Source organism: Lathyrus oleraceus, chromosome 3, assembly GCF_024323335.1.
Source record: "Lathyrus oleraceus cultivar Zhongwan6 chromosome 3, CAAS_Psat_ZW6_1.0, whole genome shotgun sequence".
Classification (NCBI taxonomy): domain Eukaryota; kingdom Viridiplantae; phylum Streptophyta; class Magnoliopsida; order Fabales; family Fabaceae; genus Lathyrus; species Lathyrus oleraceus.
Window position 1 is genome coordinate 354,480,616 of NC_066581.1, and position 10,497 is coordinate 354,491,112.

A 10,497-nucleotide genomic window follows, 5' to 3' on the forward strand; every position below is an offset into this window, starting at 1 on the left:
TGATCCTTAGACGATCTCTCCACCTAACTATCAATATAGCAATCTTTAATGTTTAATACCAAAGAAGAGTAATGAATAAATCTATCTCTACAACTTATTCACTACTTGAAAATCTGTTTTATGTCAAGACTCAAATAATCTCTTTCAACAACTACTTAAATCTGGTTTTCAACTTAGGGCAAAAACAGTATTCAATACATCAACAATCTTTATCATATATAAAAGTCAAATGGAATACATAAACAAATGAGAATAGCTACTACCTCCAATCTTGACAAAAGGGAGTTTAGCTCCTCATCATCATTGTTACAAGCAGAATAATAATGGAAGAAAAACTCTGTTTTTCTCTCTTCCTAAATATCTTAATGTCAATGTGTGAATAATAATGAATGCCCTAGAATAATGTATTTTTCTCTACAAAAAGGGTTGACTTTTCCTTAATTGATCATTCTCATCCAAAGCAGAAAAGCTATTCCAAGGCAGACACAAAAATGGCAAACAGCTTTTCCTGAAAGACAACACTTTTTGCCCTTAATCAGCTTGCTGGATTCGCAACCTTCGCGGCGCGAAGGCAGTTCGCGGCGCGAACTGATGCTTATCCAGCTTCCTTGTTTTGCAAGCTTCATCCAAGATGTGGTGTTGCATTCCAAAAGCTCTTTCATCTAAAAGTTCTACAAAACTAACAAATCTGTGAAATAACTATTCAAAACAAAGTAAATTAAATCTAATTGCATTTATACGAATTAATAAGAATAAAAGTGTGTAATTACATCAAGGTTTGGTAAAAGGGACCAATAAAATGATATAAAAAGTAGTACTAATTGGTCCCTAACAACTCTTCCCAACTTAGCATTTTGTTTGTCCCTAAACAAAAGTTTCCACCCTCACAACCAAAGCATTGACACAAAAGATTGGAACAAGGATTTACCAAGGACATTCAAATGGTTCAAAAGTGTTTGGCAATTTTCTCAATCCACCTATCTCAATTCTAGACAAAACATGAATAAGGAAAATGGTTGAGTGCAAAAATCATTCCAATGAATTCAAAGCCATATATGTCAAAATTGAATCAAACTTACACACACATCATAATAATGATGAATAACATGAAGGGTTACTTTCACTCATCCAAGCCATTAAATCAACAACAATTCAAATCATGCGGTTATCACAACAAATACCAAATCATGTGAAAAATGAGAATCAAGAGGTCTTTCAAGGGTTGTAATGTGGCTTAGGTTACAAGAAAGGATGTGATTAAGAGAATTCGACAAAGTTGCCTATCCTAAGGGAGCATTCCCAAACATTTCACTCTACACAATTTCCCTTTCTTTGACCCCTATCTTTTTTCTTTTTCTTTTTACATCCACACAACCATGAGCATTTTCTTTGCTTTTTTTTTTCTTTTTTTTCTTTTTTTTTCTTTGCTCTATGGTTTCAAGGGTGATTTCTTTTTCTTGTTTCTTTTCAAATATTCACACTTTCATGAAAACTCACTTTTCCAAGTTTCTAATCAACTTTTCACTTTACTCTCCCCAACTTTAGACTCCAAAACCAAATTTATTGAATAATGCTCCCTACTTAGACATAAGCAAAAGGCAAAATTTGCAAACAACTCGGTTTGAGGTTTCAATTGATACGAAAGAAATTAGGATTCATTTATTCCAAAATTTTCAATTGATTTCACAATGATCAATCAAATGAATCCTAAAATAAGCTCAAAGGGGTTTAACTAAGGATTATTCCTCACAAGGTTAGTTGATTCAAACTTTTTGGTCAAGTGGTTTCTCTCAACAAACAATGCCTCTATCATTTTCAAAAATTTTACATAAAAATAGATTGATGCATGATTTAGCATGATAAGAATGAGTTGAAATAATGCTCGGTTTCCCGCTTTTTAGTGTATAATGGAAAGTTTCCTCACAATTGGTTAAGTCCTATTTTGATTCAAAAATGACATAAATTTCAATGAGTTTATGATATGGAATTTGCACATACCATCAAACTACTCATGTTAAGTCTAGAAAGCGATAAAGTGTACCTTGAAATGCCGACACTAATTCTTATCATCACCACTCAAAGTGTCCTATGCTTCTTTCTTTGCGAACAATTCTTGGTTGCTTTAAGCTTGACTTAAGAGTAAGAACAATTAAACAAAAAATGTTGGTAAACCAATTTGATTGTAACACACTTAAATCTCAAAAAGTATTCATGCAATTATTAAGACAAACTCAAAAATTCAACAAACTCCTCAATCTTCCTTCATCTCATCGCCATGGGTCGCACCACCTCCTGCACCCCCCCAAAAAAAATTGGCCTGCCCTCAGGCCACTTAGCATAATCAACATAATCCTCCTAGGAAGGGAAATGAGAGGACTAGTTTTGAAATTTGGAGGTTTGGAAGTGGGGCAGCGAGGTTGTTGAAAGAAACTCTTAAGTTTGTGAAAATAGGAAAAAATGACATAAAACAGAAGTTAAATGGTTCTGCCCTGCTCAGTTCGCTGGACGAACTGAAGGATTTATTTTTTTATTTTCAGTTCGCTGGGCGAACTGAAGGAAATTTCAAAAAAATTGTTGGCAGTGGATAGAACTTAAGTGGTTCTACTACGCACTATTCGCGGGGCGAACAGTGTTCTCGGCGCGACCTGAGACTTTTCATTCAGTTCGCGGGGCGAACTGTGGTCGCGGGGCGAACGGTGAAAAACAGAACCCAATTTTTCAAAATTTAACACAGCAGAAAATCAATAAAACAGAATTGACAAAATGTAAAATTCAGACTTACAACGTTGGGTTGCCTCCCAACAAGCGCTTTATTTAACGTCGTTTAGAGCTCGACGGTTCAACGGTCTTCATGATCCGGCTTTGTTGAGCAACTTCCTCAAGGGCTTTGTTGTCTTTAAGAGGTTCTTGATGAACCTTCAATAAAATCTGATACCACCCGTTTTCGGAACTACTCGCAAAACACTCACCCATTCACCATCGGAGATAGAATAAATCATCCCGGCCCCCAATAGTTCGACAACTTCCTTCTTTTTTAGCACTTGAGTCAATTTGTCTTCCTCTTTTGTGGACAAGGTGTTGCTTATAATCACCGGTTTAGTGCATTCGTCACCAAGGAACACATACTTCAAGTGTGAAGGAAGTATTTTCAACTCTAATTTTGGCTCTTCCGTTTTCTTCGTCGCATCCAAGTCTTCCTTTATTTCTTCTTGATAAGTAAGCTCACCACAAGATTCTAACTCATGCAACATTGCTTCAATCTCTTTTTCCTTATTGTCGGTCAACACATTGTATGCTCCGATAAGGGATCTTTCTAGAAGATTAGAAATATGAACTTGGTTCGCGACCTCCACTACCTCCTCTTCAATTGCATCGATTCGGAAATAATCATGCTTGTCGTTTGGATGCTTCATAACTTCAAAAAGATTAAAGGTCGCCTCTTCGTCTTGCACTCTCACCTTCATTAGTCCATCATCTATGTCAATCATCATCCGGGCTGTTTTCATAAAAGGTCTTCCAAGAATTAAGGGCACATCACGATCCTCATCCATATCTACTATCACGAAATCCACCGGAAACAAGAATTTGTCCACTTTCACTAACATGTCTTGAGCAATTCCGTATGGTGAAGTGGTAGACTTGTCGGCTAGTTGTAGAGTCATCCTTGTCGATTTAATCTCAACATTCCCCAATCTTTTAACAATGGAGAGGGGGATTAAATTTATGCTAGAGCCCAAGTCAATCAAACCATTACCAATGTATGTGCTTCCAATGGTTCCCGGTAAAACAACTCGGCCCGGATCGGACTCCTTCCTTGGGAGAGTCTTTTGGATGATGGCACTACAACATGCATCAAGCAATATGGTTTCGTCTTCCACGTGCCTCCTTTTCTTTGTAAGAATGTCCTTCATGAACTTTGCATACCGTGGCATTTCTTCTAATGCATCGGCGAATGGAATATTGATTTGAAGTTGTTTGAATATGTCCATGAACCGTGCATAATGCCTAGCATTATCCTTCTTTGATTGTGCGTGCGGATATGGTAAATGTTGAACTGGAATGACCTTCACTCCTTTGTCTCCTTTTTTCTTCTTTCTTGGTTCGATTTCCTTATTCATTTCCGCTTCACACTGCTGTTCCTCCATCAATTGCTGGTTCTGCTGTTTTCGCGCCGCGAAGGGAGATCGCGGCGCGAACTAAGCAGTTTCTGCCACTTTCTCCTTTCCACAAGCCACATCCTCATTTTCCAGTATAGCATCCATATCATTCTCTACTGTAATTTCCTCACTTTTTTTACTTGTCAACTCTCTATCGCTTCTAGTAAAAATTGCTTTACAATGCTCCTTTGGATTAGTTTGAGTGTTAGCGGAGAAAGAAGATCCTGCAGTTTGTTCCGACAGTTGTTTCGCAAGTTGACCTATTTGATTTTCCAAATTCTTGATTGCTGCCTCGTTGTTCTTCTGATTTGCCATGGAGGCTTGCATGAATTGTTGGAGAGTGTATTCTAGCTTTAAATTTCCTCCTTGCGATTGTTGTCCTTGAGAATTTGGGTGTTGATAAGGACTTTGCTGCTGAAAATTTTGGTTGTTGAACCTTGATGGTTGATAACCTTGATTGTTCCTTTGATATCCTTGATTTTGATTGTTCACATAGCTTACTTCTTCTAGTGGAGGGCAAAAACCAGTAGGATGATCTCCTTGACATAATTCGCAACATGCTACTTGATGTCGAACTTGAGACCCTTGAATTTCCTTCATTTGCTGTTGAAGCTTGGCCATTTGTTGAGTAAGCAACTCCACTTGTTGAGAGAGTAGCTTGTTTTGAGCAAGAATGGCATCATTGGTATTTAACTCAAGAACTCCCGGTTTCCATTGTGAAGGGCTACGGTCATATTGACTTTGACGATCATTAAGTGCCATCCGATCAATAATGACTTTAGCTTCTTCAGCATTCTTTGACATAAGCATTCTTTGACATAAGAGAGCCACCCGCGGTAGCATCCAAAAGTGTTCTGTGAGTTGATTGGAGCCCATTTAGAAAAATATGGATTTGAGTGAGCTCATCAAAACCGTGTCCCTTGCATTTTCTCAACATTGACTTGAATCTTTCCCAAGCTTCATTTAGAGACTCGTTGCTTCCTTGAGTGAATACCGCAATAGCCGTTTTGGCTTCCATGAATCGGGATTGAGGGAAATATCTTTCTAAGAACTTTTCTTCTAACAAATTCCAATCCGTCATCACTCTCGATGCTTGATCAAGGTACCACTCCTTTTCCTTTTCCACTAAGGAGTTGGGAACATCCTTTTGAATAATGCCTCTTCACCCGTTTCATCAATTCCCGTAGAACACGCAATCTCATAGAATTTGATGAGATGGGTATACGGATCTTCATGATCCATTCCAGTGAATGGATTTGTATAAAGAAGTTGGAGGATTTCGGTCTTCATCTCCGTATTTCTTTCCCCACGGGAAAATTGAGCATTTCTTCTTGGACTATTAGCGGACATTTCGGTACGATTGTCATCCGCCATGTTTCCGTCACAAGCCTCTACAACCACTTCTTCGATTGGAACAAGTGCGGAAGTAGATACTTCTTCTCTTCGGTTCCTCTCTTCGGCTAGTTTCCTTCTTCTTCGTGTTTTGCTATTGAGCTTCCGAAGTGTTCTTTCAATTTCTGGATCGAATTGCAGTTGCTCCTCGGTAGCTTTTCCTCGCATGCACTAGAATCTACAAAACTAACAAACCAAGTGAAACAAAAGAGGGATAGTAATAAAAGTAACAAACTTAAAACAATGAATTATTGCAATGCTTGTAATATCGAACATCAATCCCCGGCAATGGCGCCAATTTGTTGAGAAGTATATCTTCGGCAAATATTTTTATATCGTATCCACAGAGATTGGTTGATATTACCGCTGTTCTATAATCCAAATGTTATAAGTTTAGAAAGTAACAAAGTTGTTTTGGTTGGAAATTTATCATGTGAGTAAATGTCACTAGAAACAGTAAAATGGTTTTAATCAAATGTAAAAGCTTGGCAAAATTGGAGTTCACTATTCTAAATGCTTATGATTGCTTATGATAACTATATAGATTTAAGATTATTGATGATGTTCAAGTATCCTCTCAAAGTCATTTATGTCTAAATGATATTGTGATAATCACTATATTGATCCTTAGACGATCTCTCCACCTAACTATCAATATAACAATCTTTAATGTTTAATACCAAAGAAGAGTAATGAATAAATCTATCTTTAAAACTTATTCACTACTTGAAAATCTGTTTTATGTCAAGACTCAAATAATCTCTTTCAACAACTACTTAAATATGGTTTTCAACTTAGGGCAAAAACAGTATTCAATACATCAACAATCTTTATCATATATAAAAGTCAAATGGAATACATAAACAAATGAGAATAGCTACTACCTCCAATCTTGACAAAAGGGAGTTTAGCTCCTCATCATCATTGTTACAAGCAGAATAATACTGGAAGAAAAACTCTATTTTTCTCTCTTCCTAAATATCTTAATGTCAATGTGTGAATAATAATGAATGCCCTAGAATAATGTATTTTTCTCTACAAAAGGGTTGACTTTTCCTTAATTGATCATTCTCATCCAAAGCAGAAAAGCTATTCCAAGGCAGACACAAAAATGGCAAGCAGCTTTTCCTGAAAGACAACACTTTTTGCCCTTAATCAGCTTGCTGGATTCGCAGCCTTCGCGGCGCGAAGGCAGTTCGCGGCGCGAACTGATGCTTATCCAGCTTCCTTGTTTTGCAAGCTTCATCCAAGATGTGGTGTTGCATTCCAAAAGCTCTTTCATCTAAAAGTTCTACAAAACTAACAAATCTGTGAAATAACTATTCAAAACAAAGTAAGTTAAATCTAATTGCATTTATACGAATTAATAAGAATAAAAGTGTGTAATTACATCAAGGTTTGGTAAAAGGGACTAATAAAATGATATAAAAAGTTGTACTAATTGGTCCCTAACATTAGGCTCCCTCATAAGTCATTGTCTTCTCCTAGAAAATCCTTCACCTCCACTAGAGAGAAGCTATTTAAACGGGGAGTCCCCCTTGACTTGGAGTCCTTCTCTCATCCTTTTAATTTAGCTTCTCATGAGTCATCCTTTTACCTTTTTTTTATTTGAGAGGTAGTTACTTCTGTTTGGTATAAGATCTTTAGAAATATGGAATGTTGTGTACCCTTACCGAAAGATGTTCTGATCCTTTTCCAAATGTCTTTTCTGCTTAGTGGATGGTCTATGATTATGGGAAATATTTTTATTTGACAGATGTAAAAATCTCTGAATGATATTGTGTCTTCAAGCCCATCGAAGATAATGAAAAACGTGGAAAACATGAGCATCCCAATGGCTTATAAATGGTATCTTTGTAGGTCATTGGACAACACTTGTGCATTCTTAGTCTGACTTGAGAACCTTATACTGCCTCTAATCCAATAGTGGCTTAAGTGTCTTCAACCTCCTTTAAATGAGATGTTTTTGGAGATTGGTGTTTGCTTTTGAAGGTCCTGGCTTGGAAAGTTCTAGATGTCACTCTGTTTTGGCAACATTTTATTTGCTTTTGTTTTGATTTATTTCTCCACTTATTACTGGGTGTTCGTAGTTTTTGTTTGGTTTTAGGATTATTTTGGTTTTTTTTCTTGAGGTAAGTATATCTTGTGCCTCTATTCAATCTATATGTTATACTTCAACCATTCGAGATTAGTTTTAAAAATCTAAGTTGAACACTCAATCCAAACTAAAAACAAATAATTAATTTGAGTATTAGTTTTTAGCCTTAGATAATCTATTGCTCTCTGTAAGTTAGTATGTTTTTGAATTTGGTTTTTATATCTTTTTTTTGTCTGAGTCCTTATATCTCACTTTTGTGTTTGCGTTAGTCGATAAGTTTAGATTTCCGTTAAAAAAATGTGACTTGACAAACGGTCCAGACGTGGCATTTTTTTTTCTTTTTCCATTTTTCTATTAACCAATATTTCCATGTCAACTTTTCTTTTTGTTTGGGTCTTAAATCTTAAAAGGCAAAATAATGAAATTTTGGTCCTAATAACGTGTTGACCCAATTATTTAAATTATTTAATATTTTAACTATTAATATTTCAATTATTTAGTTTATTAAATAATTAGTTTATAAACATTACAATTATTTAATATTTTAATATTAGTATTTCAACTATCAATTAATAATAAAATAGTATATTGAATATTAGTAATTGAAATATTAAATAGTTTTTTAAATATTAATAGATTAATTAGTATTTCAACAATCTAATATTTCAACTATTAATATTATATTCTAATAATAAATTATTAAATACTTGAAATATTAAAAAAATTATATTAAATGATATATTTCAGTAATATATTTTAATAATATATTTCAGTAATATATTCCAGTATTAAACATGTTAATGAATTAAACAAATGAATTAAATAGTAAATATTTTATTTATGTGCTATATAAATATATTGCAATGAATTAATCAAATGAGTTGGATGGTCAAGGATTCAACCTTTCTTAAAAAAAAAAAACTTTTATTTTTTGAATTTGACCTAAAAACAAAATTAAAAAATGAAAAAAAGTTGACATAGAATTACTGGATATTAACAAAATGAAAAAAGAAATAAATATTTGTCTCGTTAGCCGATTCAACATTTTTGTAACAGAATATTAATGCAGGAGACTAAAGAATTTTAATAATAAGGACTTGCACACAAAAAAGATACAATGAACAAAATAAAAAATACACCAATTTACCAGAATTAAAAAACTATTTAAGTTTAGTTTTTATCTTGTATTTTATTTTTCTTTTATTAAAATATATATATATATATATATCGGGTTTTCTAATTTTCCATTTTTCTTCTTGGTCAAATTTTAGCATAAATAAATTTATGAACAAAATTTATAAAACTAATCCGTTTTGTAAAGAAATTCAAAGATTGAATTCTGCAAAAGGTTGAATTCATTGTATTGTCCTGTAATCCCACAGTTTAGAAATGAATTATAAAAGGATGTATATTCAACGTAAAATTTATTTACCATAACAAGTACATGTTTCTTTTCTCTTCTTTTTTGTATGACTATTTTATGTTTCATATATATATATATATAACAAGTTACTCCTGCATACAACAATAATTAAAACATAAGGTGGAGTTAATCCTAGGCAATGGCTTCTTATGTCTATCAAACTCGTTTTTTCTGGATTTTGTGTTTTGCTTTAGTTTTGCTTTCGGGTAATATAAACTAGTTAGATATATTTCTTTGTATATATTAATTTATCATGAGAATTGACAATTTTTCTCTTATATTTACAATGAGTATGATTCAATAAGTTATATCTTATTCATTTTTAATTTTTATTTTGGCAAAGCATATTGCATTTTTTAATTTCATTTTTGTTGTAGGTTTCGCAACTTGTTTGGGTCCTGTGGGTCCTCCAGGACTAAAATGCTCTGGGAAATGCATTGATGGACCAACATGCAATAAATCTTGCATTGACCAAGGCAATAAGAATGGTGGGGTATGTTTAGGTGCTACTCCTAAAACTATGATTTGTTGTTGTAGAAAATCAAAATTGAACTTCATCATTTAAGTTAATGGAAGTAGTTTTTCTGTCTTTTGTTTTGAAACCATCGTGTAGTACGATAGAATAAAAATTGAATTTATATATGTTTTATATGTATGTTTTCAATACTTTATTCATGCATAAGTCAGTCTACTATCATTATACAGTTATAAATTACAACAGTGCTGTATGGATCAAAAAGTAATTCGCAAGATTTGCTTTAAGGAAATTGAATTATATCTGATTTTTCTATAAATATAATTTGATTCTTATTTTGTTTATGGGAATATTGTTAATTAAAAGTTCACCCCAAGTTTTAAATATAAGACTCTCTATACAAAATCATCTCAATAAAAATACTATTCTATGATGTATATTTCAAAAAGCACCCGATATGCTTAATCAAAGTTGATCCTGATTTTTTAGAGGCCTAGGATAAACAATAAAAATGAACCATTAATAAAAAATATGATTTTTTTAAAAAGAATAATTTTGTATTCGTCAAATAAAAAGATGTTACTACACTCAGTTCTTTACCAAACTTTTGTATTCGTCAGCGTCGATATTATCTATAACTACTTTTTCCTCCAATATGAATATTGCAAAAACTTTTTCACAAATCTAAATAAATAATATAAACAGTATTAGAATCTATTTTGATATAATTAATCATAAGCGAAAATTATCAAATTAAGATTATAAGTTAGTTATGGTAGAAGTTTTAGACAAGAGAATATTCTTACATAAGCAAGAGTCTTGCAATGACCACACCTAATACCATAAAGAATTTGTCAAAAAAATAAGATTCAGAAATATTGAAAAAAAATCACCATATCATAAAGTTGCAGAAGATCGAGTTAATTTATACATACTATGGTGCATAGAACTC

General features: G+C 33.3%; 1 long non-coding RNA gene across 1 annotated transcript; it reads left to right on the forward strand.

The window, feature by feature from the left end:
• Positions 1-9,091: 9,091 nt before the first annotated feature.
• Positions 9,092-9,845, forward strand: LOC127129252 (uncharacterized). Its single transcript, XR_007806247.1, has 2 exons — positions 9,092-9,276; positions 9,448-9,845. It is a non-coding gene; the product is annotated as an uncharacterized LOC127129252 (long non-coding RNA).
• The last annotated feature ends 652 nt before the right edge of the window (positions 9,846-10,497 follow it).